The 25,669-nt window shown below is 38.4% G+C and overlaps 1 non-coding gene across 1 annotated transcript; it reads left to right on the top strand.

Moving 5' to 3' along the window:
• Positions 1 to 22,420: 22,420 nt before the first annotated feature.
• Positions 22,421 to 22,558, top strand: LOC117713244 (small nucleolar RNA ACA64). Its single transcript, XR_004607415.1, has one exon. It is a non-coding gene; the product is annotated as a small nucleolar RNA ACA64 (small nucleolar RNA).
• The last annotated feature ends 3,111 nt before the right edge of the window (positions 22,559 to 25,669 follow it).

Raw genomic sequence — 25,669 nt, 5'->3', positions numbered from 1 at the left:
TAGTCTTGGGTTCTATAAGAAAGCAAGCTGAGCAAGCCAGGGGAAGCAAGCCAGTTAGTAACATTCCTCCATGGCCTCTGTATCAGCTTCTGCTTCCTGGCCTGCTTGAGTTCCAGTCCTGACTTTCTTTGGTGATGAACAGCAATGTGGAAGTGTAAGCTGAATAAACCCTTTACTACCCACCTTGCTTTTTGGTTATGTTTTGTGCAGGAATAAAATTCTGACAAAGACATTCATGGTGTCTCTTCACAGCAATAAAACCCTAACTAAGATAGTACCACTGTCTTAAATTTGCCTGTTATTAAGGAACCAGGATGTATGGGTCAAAGGTGATTAAGAAGGGGAGAGGTCCACCCTCAATGACTTCTAAGCTTCATCATTATTTGATAAGTTATCTAACATTTTCACTGGGGGTTTGAATGTCGTCAGGTATCATAACAAGTTATTAATCCTCCTTGTGGGGTTTCCCAAGAGGGAGATTTGGCAAGCAATTAGGTGTGGTTACAGAAGAACATAAGCATAATAAGTTGGCCATAATAAACTTCTGAAACAAAGACTTGGTTGCAAGGGAGATAGATGGTCATAATAACATTTTGAAACAGAATGGCTGCTGTTTCCTGGAGTAGGGTGTAGAGAAACAATGTAGGTAAGGTTACAGGTAGGTTAGTTTAATCTCTGAGAAACAGAGGTTTAATAATAAGGAGGAATCAGCCTAGTTTGATTTTGTTATACAATGGCTTTCAAGCCTAAGATGAAAATAATTTTGTTCATTATTTTCTATTTATTTTGTGTCTTTATCAAAATCTTGATAACAACTTAGCATTCTTTTTCCACGGGGAAACAAAATTTGAAATGCATGGCAAGATACACAGTCCAATTGTATATATCTTTTAGTTAGCATGAAAAAAAAAAACAAATTTTAAAGGCCATATACTCTTGGTCTACCAATAGGTTCTATAGGTAGCCATTTTGTCCCCTTTGCTATCAAGTTTTTCTTTGATCTAACATTCCAGCCTTCTATTAAGGATAAGTGGTGATATACTCTCTTCTGTAACTGCTTCTCAGCTGAAATTAGGATACTGTTGTCAGAGCTCAGGAAGGATAGAATGACAGTCAAAGGCCTGAAAGGATTAGCAATGGGGCATTCATCAGAAGAATCTGGTTTGCTGACAGCTGGAGAGACAGGGAGCAATCATAGCAACTAGACTGATTTACAGTTTATCAGTTTTCAGCACATATAGGGCTTTCCAGTTTTGTAGGACTACCTGGGGCTGTCGCGGTGTAGATTACTTTTGAAGCAATTTTTGGTCTGCAGATAATTTCTGGATGGTGTCTATCAGCCAAGTAGAACTCTTCCAAGACATACACTAGGGACAGACACTAAAGTTAAGTAACTTAAAGGAAAATTTAATATTTGGAGTTTTCCTCTTGGGGATAGGGAATAAGAGGGAAGCTTAGGCTGTTAAGTGACTGAAGTACTTTGCTGGAGTTTGTTTGTCCTGTGAGAGGTGCATCTAAGTCTCTATGATATTTCATCTCCTTGGAGCTTATATTATCATTGTTTGTAGCCTGTATTGAAATCTGTATTGTGGAAAAGCAGATAATGGGTATTTATAAAACAGTTGAGTAGAGTCATGCCCGAGTCATAGCAAGAGCTATGGCACTGGATTAAAAAACATGGAGATTATTTTGTCTGTCCAGAGGCCTGGATATATAGATTGGACAGAGGTGTTTTTAGTATGATAAGTATCTTTAAGTTTATATTTAAAAGATAAGCAGAGGACATTTAAAGTCTTGTGCTGTGACTGATAAGAGTAGTATTTATTTTACCAGCTTATCAAAACTTCATTGATTAATTTTGAAACTTTGAATTTCTGAAATCTTAGTATAACAGTAGTATAGAGTAACTTGTATTTATGTATCCTAAACCATCTTTTTAGATATTCATAATTTATTTAGATTTTTATATTCTCATGTTTATAATTTAAATTATTTTTAGAACTTTATAATTTATATAAACCTTAAACTTTTAAAAATCTAATTATTTACCATTAGACATACATAAATGGCTGATTACTGAGAGAAGTCTTTGCAAAGCAAGTTCCTTTAAATAGTAAAAGATATATATATATATATATTTTTCTTTAAATAGTAAAAGATAACTTGTTTGTCCTTTAATATGAAGCATATTATTGAGGCAAACCTGTCTGTGAGTTTGCCTTTATATCAGTTGACCCAATACCTCTATAAAAGTAAGGCTTGGTTTTTACATATGACATTTGTTCACTAGGCAGTTGTCTAAACTAATAAAGCTACACTTAGCTCTCAATACCAACAGAGATCTGAGAAGTAAAAATTATGGCAGGAAGTATAGACAAAATGGCTCCTGTATTAATTACAACAATAGAGACTTACCAGCTATCTGGATAACTACTGTAGGCTCCCATGGTGGTCTCAATGTTTTCACTGGGGATAGAGGTTGTAGGTCTTTGGCTGTCATGCAGAATAGCATTCCATCTTTAGCTGCTGCACAAGACAGTATCAGCCATTAGCTACCAGACTCAGAACATTTGAGTGATTTTCCTATGAAGAACAATGAACATGGGGAAACTCACCTCACTTGATGAGGCCGAGTATAGCAGTTAACCCAGCAGTGTTCCTAGTTTGGGCAGAGCCTTAGCAGCAGGCAAGACATGGAGTAGTTTTGTCTAGTGGTTAATGTTACCACAATCCAGGTGGTTTTGTTGATGGTCATTGTCTTAGGGTTTTATTCCTGTGAAAAGACACCATAACCATGGCAACTCTTATACAGGAAAACATTCCACTGGGGCTACCTTAAAGTTTTTGAGGTTTAATCCATTATCATAATGGCAGGAAGCATGGCAGTATGCAGGCAGGCATGGTAGTACAGAAGGAGCCGAGAGTTCTACATCCTGATTGGCAGGCAGCAAGAAGTGAACTTGAGCTTTTGAGACCTCCTCCAACAAAATGACACCTACTTCAACAAGGCCACAACTCCTAATAGTGCCATTCCCCATGGGCTGATGGAGGTCATTTTTGTGCAAACTATTACATCCATTGTGCTCTTTGGAGACGTTAGGGTCAGTACTAGGATCTGGCATTTCTGTTCATCATAAGAAGTGTTTTTCATTAAATGTTTAAAATGCCATATTCAGCAGATATCTGAAAAGTATTGAGGGCCATTTACTAAATATAATTGATTTTAAATAAATTAATTGTTTTTGTTACTTGTTCTAGGTTTAACATATTTGAAGACATATATAAGGAGGCTAAATAACATTTGTACCTGTAAGTAAATTTGTAAATAATTTTATTATTTATGAGGTGACTATTAATCTGGATTTTTAAATTTAAAAGTTTACAAGAAACTAGTAGGTTATATAAGATTAAGATTTTACAGTTTTATTCCAGTTAAGGTTAGCGTTAGAAAATTACAGTTCTTGAATTGAAGCTCTTTTAATATAAATCACAAATATAGTCCATAGGGAGACTGGCAACTTTACTTTCCTGGTTCTTTCATGGTGCACTATTGTAGACTATAAACACTTCTTGAATGACTCAGTTTATCAAAATAGATGAAACTTAACAAAGTTGGCAAAGACAAGGTAGCTAGGCAAACACTCTTGAGTTAGTCTCTGCTAGCCTGAATAGACCTTAGGTAAGGAGAGAGGTTCTATAGGCTCTTTGTCAGATTGCTTAGGCCATTGTCTTGTTGCACCATGAGATAGGATTTTTATCTGGCAATTATTCTGGGTGTTTGGCATTCCAGTGTAGCTTTGAATCTTTCTCAGGGTGAGCCTTTAAACATAAAAACATATTCTGGTTGACATATTTCAGTTAACAAGAACAGTTAGCTAGAAGTAGAACTACAGGGGTTAAAAAGCAAGGTGAGTATATTTGGAAGCTTTCCCAGAACTATAGACTTTGATGGATTAGGTCTTTGTTTTCATTTCTGGCTGGTAGTGCTGTCTGTGTGTTGGGTTTTCCAACCTGAATGGTAAGATTACCTATGTAGCTTTCTAATTATTAACCCTGTGTTACAAGTTTTAAGCCAATGTTTGTTATAGAGTCTCCATTTTTTAAAACCATATTCAATGAATTTATAAATCTTGAAGTACAGAAAGTTCATATCATAATCTTACAAATTTTGAGTTAAGGCTTGTATCGCAGTTTCGCATAGTAAGATGAAACCCATAGTCTATTTTTTTTTTTTTTTTTTTTTTTTTTTTTTTTTTTTTTTTTTAGCTGCTCTGCCTTGCTTTTTTCCCCCACAAAGTGGATGCCTGATATAGGACAGAAACTTGCCAAATCCAGAGCCAGTGTTTCCATACAGCAGAAGGGCACAAAACAATATTTCAATATTATCCATACCCAAAAGACATTTTAATCCCTGCTAGACTGAATCCAGTGACCAGAAAAAGAAAATATGAAGCTTGGCTATGGAAGTAGCAAAAGCAAGTGGCAGCAGCAAATTTGTGCCTGCACAGTGGGTAGTGTGTAAAGCCGGCAGGCTAGCGAGGGAGAGTCCAGCAACATTGGTGTCGCAATACCTTCTGGAACAAAGATAAGGTTGCAAGTGTGGCATAAGAACAGGTGATTGTATTGACATTTTTGAAACAAGGGCAAGGTTGTTGTTTCTTAGGGCAGGCAGTATAGAGACATTGGTAGTTAAGGTTACAGATGGAGCATAGCCTAATCCTTGAGAATCAGGTTTAATGATAAACAGGATTGAGCCTAGTTTGACTTTATTGTAAGATGCCTTTTAAGCTCAAGTTGGAATCAAGGTGGTTTATCAAGGTCTGGCTACAAAAGCACAAGACGGGCAAGGAGTCAAGGGCTGTAGTGACCTTTCATGGGCCATTTACATAGTACCCACCTCTCCCAAGTTATAATGTAAGTATAATGGAAGGGCTTTTTCAAGCATGCTCTCTTGGTTGAATGAAGTTCAGGTAGACCGAGGGTTTCCAGCCTTTCCATGGCTGCTGGCTTTTTACTGTCAATCTCTGGAATCCTCTCTTACTTAAATCTGGCAGTGCTGACAGCAGAAGCTCACTTACCCTGTTCAATTTTAGAAGATGCAGGATGCAAGGTGCTGGGATGCTGACTTTTAGAAGGGCTGCAACAGGAGAATGAAAGTATTGTGCTACAAATGATATCATAATGGGGTCTTGAGGGAGCCCGGATCTATTTTCATAGAACAGAAAGAAATTTTGGCTATATAGATTTCAAAGGGGAGTGAGGATTTCAAGCTGTATGATCTAATTTACATCCTGGGAGTGAGGAAGGCAGTGAAGAGGACTAGGGCCTGTGGATGTAAATTCATGGAAAGGAGACATAGCTGCTTAATCAGTGTGATTAGCACTTCATTGATTGCAGGGAGGTTGGAATGTTGCAGGTCCAGGGCCTAATTACAATTATCTTGAGCTTTCTTAGGCTTTTAATAGCCACATATTGCCCATCTCTGTATGTGTCCTAAAGTCTTTGTGGTCCCTAGATAAATCTTCTGAATTGTACAAATAGACCACTAGCTGTCTGCAATAAGCCCAATTAAAAGCCAAATAGTAAAAGACAGACAAAAAAAAAAAAAAAAAAAAAAAAATTTTAACCAAAGTGGTCACATTGTCAGGGTGCATAAAGGACACAGGGACCAACCTACAAGTCCATCTTTGGAGTCCTAGCAATATAAGAAAAAAATACCACAACCAAACAGCACAGGCAATGTGTGGTTCTCCCACTCACCAATGCCCCTCAGTTCAGTCTCTCCTTCAACATAAATGATGTAAAGTTTTCTTGGAGACAAATTCTTCATCTGGTTCAGGGTATTAGCATCTTTCTTTTCTTATCACAAGATTCATGAGAAAATTCAAATCTCGGGGTATCTTTAAACAATGAGATAATATAACAGCCGCAATGTTGTATCTCTTTAGTATCCCTCACCCCAGGCTGGTTCCACTGCTATAGACTCACAGAAGTTGGTGGATTTCATGTCAAGTAGATATGAGTCTTGAATGTGGGGTTCAAGTAAGGCCAGAGCTAAACCGTAACAATTACTAATAGCTCCCACAATACAATAAGATGTCTATTTTTTTTTATTAAGATACAAATTCACATTTGAACATTTTAACCCAAGGTCAGATTGACCTAAGTAGGAATTTGGTGATTAAATTAAAAGAAGCCAACATTTCAGCAGTTCACTAAGGAGAAAAGCAACTTGCATAAGAAAAGGTTTGATTTTCTCACTTACTAAGCTGCTGAGAGGCATTTTTAAAAGCCCAATATCACCCTTCCCCACTGTGTCAGAAATTGACATATACGTTGAATATACTCTTCTTGTGCCAGCAAGAGGCAGCCAAACAACTGGGGCAGGGAGTGGAGGTGCCATTCTGGGTCTTTCACCTGTCGTGAGCCCTTCTAGCTCATTTCCTGATTAGGAAGCCCTCTGGTTCCTGGTTCATCGACAGTTTCTCTGTTTCCTGGTTCAATCGATTCTTTCCTAAGAGGCCAAAACTGTATGAATAAACCAAAGTCAAATCTTGATTTAAAAATGATTACAATATGTCTTGGTTATATTATAACAGAGACACACACAATTTCAGAACTTACTGAATAAAAATAATCACAAGGTTTCTCAGTGACAAGGACAACCATTGATCATATAAGCATGCCTTCTTTAGTATCTGGTAGAGGGACAGTTAAAAAGTTCTTTGCTTACTGGTCCTTCATGCACATACAAGTTATCTGATAAGACGTTGTTTTGGGGCCACAGCATCACAGTATCAGGTATCACTGTAGTTACTGAGTTACTGCTTTCCTCAGTCTGGTGTGTCAGGTAAGTGATGAAATCATCTGCCTCCATTTTAGGCATGAAAGCCATCTTATAGTAAAGACAAACAAGGTTCCTTGCTGTTTTTTGATTAAATCTCTGTTTCTCAAGTATTGGGCTATACCCTACCTCTAACTGTAACTACAAATGTTTCTGTACTGCCCAGTTCCAGGAAATAGTAACCATACCTTTGTTTCAAAAGGTTATTATAGCCACCTGTTGTTATGACCACCTATTATTAAGCCTACCTTATAACCATCTTGTAATCATATCTTTGTTTCAAAAGGTTGTTTAAGACTATAGTAAGGTGTCTTTCAAAAGTTACAACCATCTTCCAACCATATCTTTGTTTCAGGGGGTCTATCTTGTTATTCTTATGTTCTTTTTCTGTAACCCCACCTATTTTGCCTGCCAAATACCACATTTGGTAACCCCTACTCAGGATATCCTTGAACTATAAAAACCTTGTATTCCTTTGTCTAATGATGAACCCTTGAGTCATGCCTTAGGGGGAGGCAGCCCCAAGAACAGGAATAAAAAAGCTTGCTTTAATCAATTGCTTGCTTTAATTAGTTTGGCCATGATTATTTGGGTTGGTGGTCTTTCTCCTTGCATCTTTCAGATCAACAATGCATTCTTTAGCCTGGTTTCCTTGATGTAATTTGGCCCTATCATCTCATTCATTCTGGTAAAAACATAGGCTAGATCCCTTTTATACCTGGAATAAGTAACATATCAGTCATGCTGGATGGTGGTCTTTAGCAGATGGTACAGCTGTTGAGTCAACCCAGAGAGAGAAGTCATTCTTATCCTCCTAAGTGGAGCCCAAAGTTGCATGTAAAATGGAGTCTCTTAGGCACGCACAGCCTGAAAAGCCAGTTTTATACAATATGGAGTAATTTGGAGTCTCGAATGCCTGGTGACAGTACTGTATCTGGTTTTCTGAAGGAGTAAACTCCTTAGAATGTACATTCTGAAGGAGCATGAAGTTGTCACTCATCACTCATCTTGCTTTCCTCCTGCCCAACCCTCCCCACTCTTCCTTTGCTCATCAGTGTTCTCATAAAATGCTGTATTTTCAAATCACTTGAATTTGCTTTTACTGACATTCCTTATCCAGCAAAATCTGTCGTGTGTGTGTGTGTGTGTGTGTGTGTGTGTGTGTGTGACCATGTGACCTAGTTGCAAAGTCATCTCTTTGTGAGACATTTCTACTCCCACTCACAAAATAGTTATTTATAAATTGTGTATCCTTCACTAAATACTAAGCCCCTTAAGGCATATCTTAGTGTTTTACTTATTGCTTAGCCATTTAGTGGACAGACAGTCAATTTTCATTTAATTAGTGAAGCTTTGATGATGGGAGTTAGACTAAGGGAGATGAAGTATAACCTGACTATGACTATTCTCAGCTGACCACCAGAGTGGAGTAACTGGAGCCAGCAGCTCAGCCAGAGACAGGTGTCTTCTGGTGCTTAATAATCTTCAAAACTCTGATTCAATACAATTTTCTTTACACTGAAAGGTTACCAAATGCTTGTGACACTGTCAAAAACAGAATCAGAGCAATTCAGTCAAAAGATCTTAATTGGCTTTATTTATGATCCTGGAATCTGGCATGTCTTTATTTCACAAAGTAGAATAAATAAATGCTACAATGAGCTGAGCAGGGGAGGTTGGTTTTATTGACAGGAAAGAGACAAGAAAGTGAAAGGAAAAGCTACAAATAGATCCCCCAGTAACTTCAAAGTTACTTTCTGTGTGAAGCAGAGCCAGGAAAGAGAAGAATAAAAAAATAATGGATCGCTTGACAATTGTGTGTGTGTGTGTGTGTGTGTGTGTGTGTGTGTGTAAGGATTAAGGCTGAGGGAAACTTATTACCATGTCAATTGAAACTGGCCTCTTTAGGAACTATGGCTGTTATCTCTCTAATCCTGATTTCTGGGAAGGGCAGATAAACAGCTTAGTTTCAGCTTGGTGATGTGGAACTTCAGCATGAGTGACTCCATTTTGATTTTTAGTTAAATCTGGTGTGGTGAGTATGGAAGCTTAGTCCCAAACAATGCCCTCCTGTAATTTTTATTCAACAACACCTGACTTCAATGACGACTCTCATGTGTTTGTGACAGATTGTTTAGTCAGAGGTAAATTTAATGCGTTTAAATAGAAGTGGTGAAAGTGAAGCTTGAAGTTGACTTCCAAAGGAGAGATACACCTGTCTCTTCTCAACATCTATCAAAGGATCCTGGGGACAAAGACCTCTTCCAGGACAGAATGAGTAGGGAATCTTATACCCATCATCACAGCCCTTAAAATCTTTGTTCATTTTGAACATGGTATTCTAGATTAGATCTCTACTCCAGTTTTCTCAGACATTAAGTTGGACAGAAAGCTGTCTCTGACTGTTGAGGTTTTAACTGTGTAACAAACTCTCTTTGCTGAGGATAAAGGCAACTTGCTGAGAATAGAGCCAACAGAGGAAACCTGAGGTGCAGGGGCTTTCCTACAGGAAAAGACTGGTTCAACTGTCTAACAGCTACATCTGCATATTTTCTGGATCTTCATGTTAACTATGAATTGTAAAGATGATATGACCGGGATTTGCAAGGAGGGATTTGGGTTGCTACATGATACTAGGGTAATCAAGGTCTCCCTTTGGAGTTCTTAGTCTCATTAATAAAAGAACTCAAGAGTGGACTCAAACAATTTGAAGCAATTTTTTTTTTTAGTGTTTAAAATTAACAGTTCAGGAATGGCAATCTGTAATTTCAGTATCTACCCATGGGAGGAGAATGGAAAAGAGAAAGGGAAGAAACATTAGTTGTACTTAAGTCAATATGAAGATCAGGCCCATGAAGGTCAAGCTGCCACATTGTAGAGGTGGTGGGGCAAGGGTCAATTAGAGTAAGAGTAAGGAAGTTGTCTTAGGATTTTATTGCTGTGAAGACACACTGTGACCAAAGCAACTTTTATAAAGGACAACATTTAATTGGGACTGGCTTACAGTTTTAGAGGTTTAGTCCATTACCATCATGGTGGGAAACATGGCAGATATGATGTTGAAGATGTTGCTGAAGGTTCTACATATTGATCCTAAGGTAGCCAGGAAGAGACTCTCCTCTACAGGTAGCCAGGAGGAGGGTCTCATGCACATTGGACACACTGCCTCCCACAAGGCCACACTTCCTAATAGTGCCACTTTCCATGGGCTAAGCATGTTCAAACTACTGCAGAAGCCCAGAGTGTTAGGGAAAGCCTTGCTAGAGCCAGAGGTAGAAAGAAGAGTAAAAGTTATGATTTCCCAATTCAAAAAAAGTAGACTGTCTCATTAAAGAATAAATTATTCCACATAACTTTTTATCCACCTAATTTTTTTTCCCCAAGGATTAAGCTGATTTTGTCTTCTGAGGGAGTTGGTTCGTGGTCAGATTATTGTCAGGTCTCTACCTATTCCTGAAGTTGTATTCTCTTGACCAGAAAGAGATTTTTTTTTTATTGTCCTTCAGTGTTAAAATTACATAGCCATGGGTATGGAGCAATGAGAATCCTACTGAGTCATTATGAACTCCCAAGTCTATCTGACCAAAACTATAAACAAACCAATTTTCCCTTGCCAGTTTCTGTTTCCTAAGGTTTTTTTTGTTTGTTTGTTTTTGTTTTTTGTTTTTTGTTTTTTTTGAGTACATGGAAAAGGAGAAGGCATGTAATAGATTGAAATATCTGGAAACAGTCTCACAACTGAGATGTCATGATTGATAACCAATGCCTCTACATTGTGTCACCACAGTTAACCATTTCTTACCTTAGAGTTGTGCTGTTTGGTATGCATTCTCCTCACTGTTGAGATCTCACTGTTGACTTGATACAACTTACTGGAGAAGGGAATTAGTCTGACGTACGGTTTGAAGCTCTACAATCCCTGTCGCAGAGATGGAACTGGGGTAGGAACATGAAGTTGCTGGTCATATGATATGTGCAGTCAGATAGGAGAGAGAGAGAGAGAGAGAGAGAGAGAGAGAGAGAGAGAGAGAGAGAGAGAGGACAGAGAGACAAAGAGACAGAGAAAGAGACACAGAGAGACAGAGAAAGACAGAAAAAGAGACACAGAACAACAGAGAGAGACAGAAAGAGAGACACAGAGAGACAGAGAAAGAGACACACAGAGAGACAAAGAGACAGAGAGACACAGAGAGAGAAACTGTAGTGATCACCTAGCTTTCCTTCTTTTGTTTTCCTTCTATCTGTCCACACATATTTTGGGTTAGTATTCTTTCCTAAGTTAACCTTTAGAACTGTGTCTCCTAGATTATTCTACAATATAGTCAAATTGACAGAGGACACTAATCCACAGTCATAAATAGAACTATGTAATAGATGAAAATAAGACCAAGAAAATATTCACTCTACAGCAAGTGCATACAGAATTAATCCATTTTTATGTAAGTTCATATACAATTTTTACAAATATAGCATAAACTATGACACTCTGGAAGTGATTTAGATATTGATACTTTGTGCTTCTGTATAGTTTTCAGATTTTCAACAATGGCAATGTATTACCTTAAAAAAAAAATAGAAATCAGGAAATAATACTGGAGTGGAATACAGCTAAGTTATCCATGAAATCATTGAAGAAGGCAGGGCTCAGGACTCTTATGTAACAAAAATAAGGGACTAAAAGGTTACAACTATGGCAGCAGTGGGGAGAGAGAGGACTCAGAGCCCAGGCTTATTCCAGCTCATGAGGGTGAGGTTGCAGGGACAGGGTAAGGCATGAAGTCTTGGCATAGAAATGGAGAAAAAACAAATTAGGGGCAGCATGGTCAGCAGAATGCTGACATTGTGACAAGCACGCTGGCACTGAATTCTGTTAGAGGAACATTTTGAGCAGCGCATACAACAGTGTGCTCTCGGAATTGGACTTGGACCGCTGCTTTTGTGATTGATTGCTTTCTGAATGTTTGTTAGTGTGCCATGTGTTTCTATCTGTTCACCCTTAATCTCTGCCTCATTTTTCACAATTACGCTCATGGACATTTCTCAGAATCTCTATGGTTAGCGATCTTTCTGAATCTTACTTATTCACTCAATTCCCTCTCTACCTGCATTTCCAACTTTCTAAACATGCTTATGTGGTAAAGACAAACTTAGGCACATTTCCTAAGTCCCATCAGTCCTGCCAAATCCCCATCCAGCTCAGTGTTCACAAAGATGCTTTTCACATTTATCTTTGTCAGCCTTTCCGCTACACTAGCAAGCTAAGAACAGGGTTATTTCTCCATTGGAATGCAGTGTTTTCCCCAACAAACAGCAAAGATATGCATCTTTGGAAGCTCTCCAGTGGCATAATCTGAGATTTCTAGAGAGGATAAATTAAAAATCATGATTTTGAGTGAAAATTTAATAAGCAATCAGAAGTGTATTCTTAGTCACTAAAACAAAACATTACTGTAGTTTATGCACTTATTGTACTAAATTTTAAGTACTCCATAGTTTATCTCATGTAACATACAGCAGTGTCTTTTAGGTAGGGTTTTGTGGCGTTATGGGCAGCTAAATAACTTACTGAGGTTCATTCAGGTAGTAATAGTAAAAACAGCATTTAGATGAAGGTTCTCTGTCATCAAAACCACATTCTTGCTTTTAATACTGTGCTGCTCTTCAATAGTGATTGGTTGTGACATAATATACACCAAGCAAACAATCTTGGAAAGGATACATTAGTTTCCATGTGCTAACCTTTGATGGCTGGATACATCAAGGCTGCTTCCACTCACATTAAATGGACAGCATTTGCAGGTCTTTAGGTGCAGATAATATACAGATGATTTGGATTTTTTTTTTATTTGTTTCTCCGTTTAACTGTATATGCCCCTAATCTTCCAGAACTCAGCAAATAAGTAAATAGATAATATCAAAATCCTCTTCTTCCTGAGGAGCAGAAGGGAAATTGCTTCTTAAAAAAAGAAAACTACTTCCTGCATTTTTCTTTAACCACCTGGTATGACAGGTTTTATCCATGCTTGTGTTATAACAGCTGTGGTTATGTAATTTTGTTTTCAAGACCTTAGTATTACCTACCTAGTCATCAAAATTCCCACATATAGTTTAATACTATCATTACTCCGTTTCGGAAATAAGATGAGTCACAGGAAGGTAATAACTTGAGTAGGGGCATATGCCCAGTAAATGGTTCCTGAACAGTGAATAATCTATGGATTGACCAGCTTATTCTTGAAAGATGACTGCAGTGATAGTAAATTGATGTCAAAGGGCCTTTACTCACAAGGTCAAAGAGGATGAGAGAGACGACAAGATTTGGGGCTTATAGGATGAAAGTATAATCCATTTGAGTCAGCAGTGCAGGAGGCCTAGCATCAAGTTGATTCATTTTTATATCCCAGCATTCAAGCACTGGAGGAAATGAACTCTTAGAAAAATAGAGATGAAAGGTAGAGGTTGAAGTGATGAAATTTTCCTTTTGGATGCTGTGTGATAGGTATTTAGGACCTCTGATATACTTCTACATTGAGGAATCTGGGGGAGTCTTTGGAATAGCACATTACTTGACTGTATTCAAAGTATTTGCCCCATGCAATATTGACAATACTGAGGAGCAGTGCTGTTAGCATTATGAAGGAAAATGACTTCTAATTAGAATCTTAGACCCAATTTTCATGTTAATTCTAGCATGGGAATAGATTAAGATACAACCAGACATATGCATGTCCATAATTTTAGCTTTTATATTTTTTATAATACATTGCTAGACCCTGCATTCTCTCATATCCTGAAGGTGTACAAGCAATAATGAGATGGTATGGCCTCTAAAGAAATAGGTAGGGCTATAGTAGTCTTTATAGAGTGTCACAAAAATTGCTTTGTTATTCACTTCATAAAATGATAAAACGTAATTACTTTTGTAAAGGTAGCTCTGATACAAATTTATTTATAATGAATCTATTTATAAATGTAAACCTATATGTTGGCAAGATTATTAAATCAGAACTAAAAGTGAAAAGTTCTATAGTCAGGGTAGTTTAAATGGCAATGGCTTATTTTCAAATTGTTCCGGAGTTTGGAATAAGGCCCAGCAGGATTAATTTGTGGCCATGGCTCTCTTATTACTGAGCAGAGTGGATGTAAGGACACAGGTGTTTCTGTGTCACCAGTGGCTGGCTGCCATCTGACATTGCCTTTCTTCATGCTGTGTGCATTCAGAAAAAGAGAGAACACCCTGATGTTTCCGTGTATATGGACACTAACCTACAGGATCAGGGCCCCAACCATACTGTTCCACTTCACCTGAATAGCTTACTTCTTCTAAAGTTAATGGGAGCGTGTGTTCTGAGAAAGTGTTGTTAGATTATTTCATCATCAAGTAAACGTTATAGAATGGACTTACAGAGATTGCAGTGGACTCTCTTCTATGTGTCATTTCCAGCCAAGATCATTAATTTTCTTTCCATATCTGACATAAGCACCTTTCAAAATTTTGTTTGTCCCACTTAATTCAATGAAGTGAATCTTTTAGAAGCTCCTGTTATTTTTCCTTCCTCTTTAACACAGTCACTTTACTGAAATGGGGTGTGCTTGTTGCTGAGTATTAATAATGGTTCACAGCCATATCACTTTTAAGTTTGTTTTCAGGTCAATCACTCTGCAAGGACTCTCACTGGTAATACAGAGTGGTGGACTCTGTATACTTTGAGACCATGATAAACAAAATAATACTTCATGAAATACCAAAGGATATAATCTAGAAACAAGAGGACACAGGCCACTACCCGTCTGATGCACAGTCACACAGAACATGTGTGTAGGAAGATACAACCACATTGGTGTTTGAGCTTAAACATAAGGACTTGGATCATAATAAGTTATCTACCATGCTCCTGGCATCCCCAAATGCATATTTGTTTGCACTTAAAATGTATTAATTCCATTCTAACTGCTCCCAAAGTGTTAACTCATCAACTCTCAAGCTGAAAATCTTACCCATCTTAAGGAGTCTTGAAGCTCTAGGTATGGCTTATTATGAGAACACATTTTATTCCTGCTCTAAACCTATGAAACAAGGCACATTTATATGTCCCCAAAACAATCATGGCAGGTTTATGACAGGTACTCCAGTTCCAGAAGACAGATGTTCAAAGAAGAAGGAACCCCAAACAGGGAAAAAGCTAGGGAAGAATCCCGGTAAGTCTTAAAGGTCAGATCTTCTGGTTTGCTGCTTTATGCCTTGGGCCTGCTGGGTTACCCCAGTTGAGCTTGTCCTTTTGACTGGGTAGGAGTAAGGCCTTGTCCTTAATATATTGGATGGTGGCACATCCAAACTGTAAAGACTCTGTGGTTAAGACTGATGAGGTGGAGCTAGTGCTGTTGAGCTTGCTGTAGTATTTGTGGCTCTGAGACTTTCTGATCTACTGTTTGGTCATTCTTCATGGTTTTGAAGGATAGTACCTGTTCACATCAAGATAGCTATTTCTTCTATCTCTTAGACTCTACAAATATACACTGAATTTTCATTCTTTATATTTCATCAGTTCAATTTTACTCCAGTTGGCAATGCAACATAATCCAGTCTTTCTTTTGGGATTCTCCAGAGGTGCTTGCTTGATTAACCTGTAGATCACATAAATATGCGTTGTCTCCTCTTGGTTGTCAACCTGACTCTATCTGGGATTAACTAAAACCTAAGTGGCTGGATACATCTGTGAGGGTTTTTAATTTGTTGTTGTTAAGTCATATGTAGAGGGAAGATTCACTTTAATCCAGATCTTTAGAGGTGGGAAGATCAACCTTTAGTCTGGGCCACAACTTCTGCTGTCAGCCTAAGTAAAGGACAGTTACTTGTTCTCTCTCTTTGCCTGCACATGTGCGTGTGTGTGTGTGTGTGTGTGTGTGTGTGTGTGTGTGTGTGTGTATTTCATCTGTTCTGTTCCTCTAGAGAATCCTGACTAATACATATACCAATGTACCTATGAAATGGTCACTTTAGGTACACAACCTAGTTTTTCTCAGAATAACTTTCCTTACTCCTTGATGTACAGATAGGCTGAGGGTTTCTAAAATCAATAAGTTGTGGTTTTTGTTTCTCTTAACAGTTCCTTTAATGTATCTTTTTCTTCTTGAATTTTTCTATAAATCACAACAAAAGGTTAGTCTGCTGTTTCAAACCCTTTCATAGAAATTTCCTTAGCCTGGTGTCCAGTTTTTGTTCTGTAAGCCTCCAGGCACTGAAAGATGGAGAGAGGTCAGCAAAGTTTCAGAATTCAGTTGACATTTTTACAGTGTTATTTATTCTCCATTTTCTCCTTATGTTTCTCATATCTGTCCATTTTCATTCATATTTCTATACAATCTGTTCATGTGGTGATATATCCTCTAAATGACAGAAGTTTCTTTATAGTTCTTACTTTCTTTCTGAGCCTTCAACTGGGTCCCTAATGTCTACATTTCTACAAACACTCTTTTTAAGGCTTTTTGGACTTGGCCTAGCACAGACCTCAAGACTTTTCCAGCTCCTACTCATGACTCAGTTCCAAAACCATGCTTCAGAGTGTTTGGTACAGTGGACCCTGGTTCTTATTTAAAGTCATTACTACCCAGAGTGGGCAACAATAAGAGAATACTACATGGTTTGATGGATAATAGAAGTCATTTCTGGAGGCAGGAATTATCATATCAAGGTCATGTTTGGGGGTCAGTTTCTGGTGTTAGCCTTCTTTCTGGCTTTTATATGACAAAGTAGTTCAGAAGACAGAAATGATTACTTAACCCTAAGAAAAACAAAGGTGTTAGAATAAGCATACTCATGTTCAGTTTCAAACCCAAGGCAAGTGGCTAAGGTGCCTATGCAAAAAAGCAATCAAAGCATACCTAGCTTCCAGGTTTTCCCAGCATCCTTCAGTGCCTACACGTTACAGTACATGGCTGGCATATCCTGCCCTCTACTCTCAACTCTACAGCCTAGGGGCTGGGCTGCCCTTCTCCCAGAGGCTCTTTCCTATATAATCCAGACATTTTGGTTGCCCTCCATCCTTTTGTACCTTTTCTACCTTTAGCCTCCTGGCTGCTATATTTAGCTCCCCCCCCCTCTTCCCCTCTCCCACAAGTCCCACATGGTTCAGGGTCATGATTACTCTGGAATCTTCTGGATGGATGTGTCTGCGTCTATGCTCTCCCACTATATATATATATATATATATATATATATATATATATATATATATGATAAACTTTCTTCTCCATCGTATCTAGGAGCACTCATATCTCTTCCTTTTCTTTCATTTCTTTTTGTCATTCATGCCATACTTACTTAACTGTAACTAACAATGTAATCTAGACAAGCATGCAGAATGAGTTGAGCACTGTGTGTGACATAACTGTACTGAAAGACATGCTAAAAAATACCATGACAGTGACTGCCAAAGAGGCATTATGTTAGTTGAAATACTGAAGAGTCAGGTCAACATACATGTATACACACAGACTTATGTATGTACGCAAATCTACACATGTATTTGTGCACACACATACACATATAACCTTAGTGAAAAGAAATGAGCAAATATAAAATATTATGAGCCATTTGACTACTAAAGGCCATGACAGGAAGTCCATATGAAGTTGGCTTTTTTGCATGCTTCCATTGTATTTCCTTTAACCACTTCCCTAGATTCTCTTCTATATGCCCCTTTCTCACTTTGTGGTAGTAAGCATTATCACAAAATTTCAATCCTGATCATCCATAAATTTCTAGTTGTATTTTCCCAAATAACAAAGTATATTTTTATACTCACTAGACTAGAAAGGCTTGCAGACAACAGAGGTTTATGCACAGTTATAGCATTTTGACCTTTTTTCTTTCTTTTTTTATTAGTAACTTTTTAAAAATGTTAATCAAAGGCTTTGTAAGTTTGGTAATGCTCAATAACAAGATGCCTATACAATCAGAAGTGTAACCCAATACCCAACATCCAGAATGACTGAATTAACTGAAATTATGGGAAGCACAAAGCATAGCTTCTAAAACTTAGCCAATTTATAGAGACTGCTGAACACCTGGACTATGCTACAAAATGTTGGAGCATCCAATCTTCAGCCTTCTGGCCCAGGATCATCTGACAGACCTAGTGATGCAGAATTATTAATGGCTGATTACTCTGTTTTGGCAGATATAATCAATCGACTATTCTGCAAGTATGTCCTTTTTTGGACAGTAATTTTTCTGTAGATGAAAAGAGGCAATTCTTGCCTAGTGGCTGTCTCACCACAACTGGAGTAACTCCAAAGATGCTCAATTTCTTCTTAGACTCTAGGACAGGAAGCTGTCAGGAGCAGACAAGTCTCCAATCAAAATGAACATTAATACAGAAATGTTTGTAATGTCAATTCTGTGGACTTCTGATGTTTTGAAAACCAACTATCCATGTAAGGCAATCTGGACTATTGTCAGTTAACTCTTTAAAGCTATTTCTAAATAAAAGATAGAAAACACTCTAACAATAAACTCAGAGCCATGAATTTGCTAAAGGCCTTTAACTCACAGGCTAACCATCTCAAATCAGTTAAAAAAGTTAAAGAAGGACTGGGTCTAAGCCTTATATTACTAAATGTGTTGTATAGGTACAATGCCTATGAGAGTAACAATGTTAATCTCCCTTTTATATCAATAACAAACTTGTACCAATGAAAACCTTAAATTTGAAATCAAAGAAAATTTTGTACCATTTAAGAAATTATAACTTCATCTTAATAACAATTGTATAGATCTCTACCAATAGGTTATGGCTATGCAATAAATCCTAACTATTCTTCCCTGTTCCAACAAAACCACTACTTTCCCCTAGAAAGACAGTCCAATATTAAAGACCTCAGTCCCCAAGCCCAGGGAATAGAAGCGCCAACTCTTCATCAACTTCTTCAAGCTGATTACAGGCATTGAGATATTAGAAGAAGGTGGGGGGGGGATCTACACTGCATCTAGCTGGAATTCTAGGATATCAGAAGTTTGAGCATGTCTGCTCAGCTTGCTTGATGAGTAGATACACCAAGGCTGTGTATTTTGCAATATACAATTCTCAAAACAGATTTTAGTATCAAGATAATTTTTTTTTCGAGTTTTGGAATCTAGTCTTCTGGCGGCCTGCCTCTGTCATGTCTAATCCATATAGTTCTGGAAGTTTCTGTGAGGGTGTACTCCCACCATCCTCCCATTCCTGCCTCCCTGCTCTCGAATTCCTCAACACTAGGGAATCCAAACTTTCAGGCACCAAGGCCCTCCACTTCCACTGATGCCTGACAAGGCCACCCTCAGCTACCTATACAGCTGGAGCCATGAGTCCCTCACTTTGTATTCTCACTGGAGGTTTTAGAATGGCTACTTCAGCTTGTGTCTTAGGATCATTTACTTGAAAAATTGTTTTCCAGCCTTTTACTATAAGGTAGTGTCTGTCTTTGTCACTTAGGTGGGTTTCCTGTATGCAGCAAAATGCTGAGTCCTGTTTATGTATCCAGTCCACTAGCCTATGTCTTTTTATTGGGAAATTAAGTCTATTGATGTTAAGAGATATTAAGGGAATTGCATTGAATCTGTAGATTGTTTTTGGCAAGATGGCCATTTTTATTAAATTAATCCTGCTAATTCAGGAGCATGGGAGATCTTTCCATCTTCTGAGATCTTCTATTTCTTTCTTCAGAGACTTGAAGTTCTTGTCATATAGATATTTCACTTGCTTGGTTAGTTTCACTCCAAGATATTTTATATTATTTGTGACTATTGTGAAGGGTGTCATTTCCCTAATTTCTTTCTCAGCCTATTTATCCTTTGAGTAGAGGAAGGCTTTGAAAAATTCTTAGGTAAATGGATGGAACTAGAAAATATTATCCTGAGTGAGTTAATCCAATCACAAAAGAACACACATTGTATTTACTCACTGATAAGTGGATATTAGCCCAAAAGCTTAGAATAGCCAAGACTCAACACATAGACCACAGGAAGCTCATGAAGAAGGAAGACCAAGTATGGATGCCTCGGTCCTACTAGAAGGAGTAACAAAAATACTCAAGGGAGCAAATATGGAGACAAAGTGTTGGACAGAAACTGAAGGAGGAGCCGTTTGGAGACCATTCCACCTGGGTATCCATCCCATGTACAGTCACCAAAGGTAGACACTGATGTGGATGGCAGGAAGTGCATGCTGACAAGAGCCTGATATAGCTGTCTCCTTAGAGGTCTGCCATAGTCTGACACATTCAGAGGCAGATGCTCACAGCTAACCACTGATCTGATCAAAGGTTTCCCAATGAAGAAGATAGAGAAAAGACTGAAGGAGCAGAAAGGGTTGTGGCCCCATGAGGAGAGCAACAATAACAACCAACCAGAGCTCCCTCGGGTCTAAACTACCAGCCTGGGAGCACATAGGGAGGGACCCATGACTCCATCTGTACATGTAGGGGAGGATGGCCTTGTTGGTCATAGGTGGGAGAGAACATCCTTGGTCCTGTGAAGGCTAAACACCAAGTGGGGGGGAATTCAAAGGTGGGGAGGTGGGAGTGGGGGGTACATGGGGGCACATCTTCATTGAAACATGAGGAGGGGGAATGGGATAGGGGATTCCTGGGTGGTGGAGGGAATGGGGGTAAGAGAATAAAATCTGAAATGTAAATATAATATCCAATAAAATATTAAGGAACAGTGACTGTTGCTTCCTGTTATTTTTGTTATTAGAGGTAGAATTATCTTTGTGTGGTTATCTTCTTTTGGATTTGTTGGAAGAGCTTTCATGCTCTTTCCAGGGTATAATTTCCCTCCTTGTACTGGAGCTTTCCTGCTATTATCCTTTGTAATGCTGGGTTTGTGGAACGATATTGTGTAAATTTGGTTTTGTCATGGAATATCTTGGTTTCTCCATCTATGGTAATTAAGAGTTTTGCTGGGTATTGTAGCCTGGGCTGGCATTTTTGTTCTCTTTGGGTCTGTACGATATCCGTCCAGGATCTTCTGGCTTTTATAGTATCTGGTGAGAAGTCTTGTATAATTCTGATGGGTCTGCCTTTCTATGTTACTTGGCCTTTTTCCCTTACTGCATTTAATATTCTTTCTTTGTTTTGTGCATTTGGTGTTTTGATTATTATGTGGCAGGAGGTATTTCTTTTTTGTTCTAGTCTATTTGGCATTCTGTAGGCTTCTTATATGTTTATGGGCATCTTATTCTTTAAGTTAGGAAAGTTTTCTTCTATAATTTTGTTGAAGATATTTATTGGCCCTTTAAGTTGGGAATCTTCACTCTCATCTATACCTATTATTCTTAGGTTTGGTCTTCTTATTGTGTCCTGGATTTTCTGGATGTTTTGTATTAAAACCTTTTTGCATTTTGCATTTTCTTTGACAGTTGTGTCAATATCTTCAATGGTATCTTCTGCCCCTGAGATTCTCTCTTCTATCTCTTGTATTCTGTTGGTGATGCTTGCATCTGTGACTCCTGATCTTTTTCCTAGGTTTTCTACCTCCAGGGTAGTCTCCCTTTGAGATTTCTTTATTGTTTTTACTTCCATTTTTATGTCCTGAATGGTTTTGTTCAATTCCTTCACCTGTTTGGTTGTATTCTCTTGTAATTCTTTAAGGGATTTTTGTGTTTCCTCTTTAAGGGCTGCTACCTGTTTACCTGTGTTCTCCTCAAATTTTTTGAGAGTGTTATTTATGTCTTTCTTAAAGTCCTCTATTATCATCATTAGAAGTGATTTTAAACCTGAATCTTGCTTTCCTGGTGATATGGGAAATTCAGGACTCTCTAGTGTGGGAGAACTAGGTTCTAATGATGCCAAGTACCCTGGGTTGCTGATGCTTATGTTGTTGCTCTTGCCTTTTGCTATCTGGATCTCCTTAGTGCTACCTGCACTCACTGTTTCTGACTGGAGCCTATCTTTTCTATTATCTTGGTTGTTTCAGAACTGTGTGAGGTGGGTGTTACTACTGGGGTTAGAGCTGGGGCCCAAGATCTGTTCAGTACTCAGGTGCAGACTGGAAGGAACCAGTGCTCTGGGCCAGGAGTGAATTCCTTGGTCCTAGTGGGTCCCAGTTACTCCCTGTTTGGGATGGGTGTTGCTGTCTCCTTATCTAAGATACTGCCCAGGTAGAGCTTCTGGGAGGCCTGCTTCCTCTGGGTTCTGTGAGATTGGGGGCAGAGCTGCTGCCCGGGATTTGCTCAGTGCCCTGGCCCAGACCGGAAGGATGCATTTTGACCTTTGTAAGTGATTTTCTCATAGTTCAGAGTCCCAAATGTAGTACAAAGCTGTGTCTGCTGTATTTTCTAACAGGGATATGCTTCCCTTTATCATGAACATATCCTGCTTTATCACTTGCTTATTCTGCACCCCCAAATCTGGGTGGGTGGAACATATAACTTGTAATTCTGTAATCAACCTTATTAATCTGAAAGAAATCTAGAGTGAATATAGATGGCTTTTTGATTTCCATGTTCATTGAATTTACTCTGGTTTAGAATGTGTCATGATGAAAGAAGAGTTTGACAAATATCCCTTTAATTAATAATTACTTGGAAGGTTAGTGTTCATTGAAAATTACCCTTGGCATTGGCCTTGATGGTTATGAGGGGGATGAGATTTGCTGCTCAGAACCACTAGGGGCTTCAGATCACCACCTGCTCCCCCAGTATGAAGGGGGTTGAAACCCAGGCTCTGACAGCCAGAAAGAACCACTTATCTGCTTGAGTGATGTGGCTTTTGCCTGTAGCCTTAATTTTATCTTTTCTACACAGTTTCTGGACACTGCTATGGCCTGAACAGCAAAGATGGCAGGGTCTAGTTGTTCCCAATGCTGAAATAAATATGTTTAGCTTTTAAAAAGTTATTATGAAACTTTCCTCAAGGCTTTGATAGATGGGAAATTTCTATCAAATTACTATGAATAATTTCATCATATATGATATATAATATATAAAATATATTATTTTTGTATATAATATTTGTATATACTATCTATCTATCTATATGTATAAATATATATTTTTATAAAAGTTCCATTGAGTTTAGTTTGTAATGTCTAATTACTCTTAAGGATAGAGCCTACCCTTAAGTGTGGTCAATATGCCCAATGAGGCACTATTGGAGAAAACTGTATATTCATTTGCCAATAGGTATCAATTGCAGAGGGCTGTGGTAGTGGTGGGAGCTCATGTTCATTTATCCCTCTCAGTGATAAGATCCCATGTGGTTTGAGCCTATGCAGACTCTATGCATGCTGGCACAGTCTCTTTGAGTTCACGTGTGTTTCAATCCATTGCATCGGGGCTACACTGTTTGCTTGGAGTCATCTATTTCCATGTGGCTCCTACAACCTTTCTGCTTTTTTATCTACATAGCTCCCCAAAGACTCAAGGGGAGGAGTTTAAAGAAGACATCCAATTTAAGACTGAGTGCTCCAAAGTTATTCACTCTCTACATATTTTCCAGTTGTGGGTCTTTGTGTTAATTTTCATCTTCTATAAGAATTATCTTCTCTCATGTTGGCTGAGATACTGATCCAAGGGTATAGCAGAATGTCATAAGGTGTCATTTTATTACTATTTTCCTTTAGCTTCAAAATAATAGAATTTGGTTTTTCTAGTTATTGGTTCTTGGTCACTATAGTGGTGTCAGGAATGACTTTCAACTAATGTAGTGTGCCCATAATCTGATCAGAGAGTGGTTGGTTCATTATTCCCATAGTGTCTGTGCCACTATTGTCCAACATATTATACAGATAGGTTGCAGAGTTTTCAGCTCAATTGGTGAGGAGTACCTTTCTCCTCTGAGATTTTGCAGAGGACCTCCTTTTCAGTACCATGAATGTTTGTTTCTAGGGGTGAAACCTCCAGTTAGGTGCCAGCTCAACTTCTCTGTGTGAGGTGAGATATATACGTGTTGTCTTTAGCAATAAGATCTTACTATCAGTTAAGGCAATATATTGCCTTAGTGATAACCTGTGATCTAGTGGGTAGGGACAATATGATAGGGCCTCTTTGGCCAATGACTCCACAAAATTTAATCAATTTTTGGCATTGGAGATTTTACTTGGTGGTACAAGATATTTAGTTGGAGTACTGTTTTTCCTGTTATTGGTGACTCCATTTAGATTCTATTCATATATTTATATGGAGGCTTCTACAGAAGCAGGTTTTCATTTGTCCTCTCAAAAGGCACTTAGTGATAGTGGTTCCTCCTCATATTCCTTCCTTTACACCTATCTTTTTATTCCATCTCCTGTAATCCTTTCTGTTGAGGGAGATATTTTAAACATGGCCACTGGTCAAGTTCACTATCTAAGCTGCGACAGCTCTGCCTAGCTCAGCTGCCATGTTTTGTGGCCAGAGGCCACGTGCGCACCACAGCTAGAGACGGCCAGCCAGAAACACCAGCCCTGCCACCCATGAGATGCCAGCCTGGGAGATGGCTCTGCCAATCTTCCATGATGTCTCTGCAAGGGTAGGCATTGCCTAAACCATCCGTCCAACCACGCGGGATATTTGGTAATGATCAATAATAATATGCCCATACAAAGAGAGTTGTTTTCCAATTAGCTAACCTAAATAAAAGTTGTTACCAGTGACTGCTCTCCATACCTGTGTGGCTCTCTATCATTCCTACATCTCTGCTCTCCCTAGCTCCTCCTCTTCCTCTCCTTACTCTTACCACCTTAGCTCCTCCTACAGCTCTCACTCTTGTCTCCTCCATGTTTCATATTCTATTTACACTTCCTTGTGAGATCCTCTTTCCTCCCATCCAATTCATTACAAAGTACCTAATTTCTGTGGTTAAATAGAGTATGCATGTATATAAAAGGTCTGTCATTAGAATTTAAAACTTGCCAGTGTACCTTGATGCTCAGGTGAACTGTGGGTACTTTAGAGACCTTTGCTCTTCTCAGTTTGACATTTTCATTTTTTATTTTACCTGTCAGAAAAAAAAAAGAAGATTTACATCCTTGGAGGTAGGAGAAAGTAGGCAAGGGAAACCAGTTCATGAGGAGGAAAAGAAAGAGGAGGAGGAGAAACAGGATCAGGAAGAGAAGGAGGAGCAGGAAGAGGAGGAGGAGGAACAGGAGGAGAAGAAGGAGAAGGAGGAAGAGGAGAAGGAGAAGGAGAAGGAGAAGGAGAAGGAGAAGGAGAAGGAGAAGGAGGAGGGGATATGCAAAGGGTTTACAAGGAACCAAGGAATAAGTGAAAAGAGAAGTGAGATGGGAAAATGAAGAGATAGGAAAGTATGTGCAAGAACAAACAATAAAGCTAAATCAGAAAAGAAAGAATTGAATGCTATAGGGATAGAGAGAAAGAGCATCATAGCTTTTAATTCTTGAGATATGTTGTCTCCATTACAACATCTAATTCATGAAGGCCAGATATCCAAGAATGCTGATTTCATGTGGGTCTGCTGATTTGGTCACTGAATTTTAAATTCTCCCTGAACTTACACTTTTCCTCTTGATTCTCACCACAGAGAGCTAAATCATTTGCTATAAATCATTTGCTATGTTCGTTATAGTAGGTAATATTTATAAAAAGATAATCTTGTGAGAGTTTTGTGCATACATGGACAAACACCTGTTTATTCAAGATAGGGCAGTGATGACAGAGCAAAGAAATTATTCCACTCAAAGGATTCAGTGAACCACTGAGCTCTGAGCAGAACTATCTACACATATAAATTAAGTGGCCTTATCTGTATGTAACTGTAAACAGCATACATACTTTTTCCATTTTCTATATTAATAAGATAGTGTATATACCTATCCCTACTTATCTTAATTGAGCTATATTAGCA

Source organism: Arvicanthis niloticus, chromosome 7, assembly GCF_011762505.2.
Source record: "Arvicanthis niloticus isolate mArvNil1 chromosome 7, mArvNil1.pat.X, whole genome shotgun sequence".
In the NCBI taxonomy this organism is placed as follows: Eukaryota; Metazoa; Chordata; class Mammalia; order Rodentia; family Muridae; genus Arvicanthis; species Arvicanthis niloticus.
Note: the sequence above shows the minus strand (reverse complement) of the source record. Positions and strands in the feature narration are given on the sequence as shown.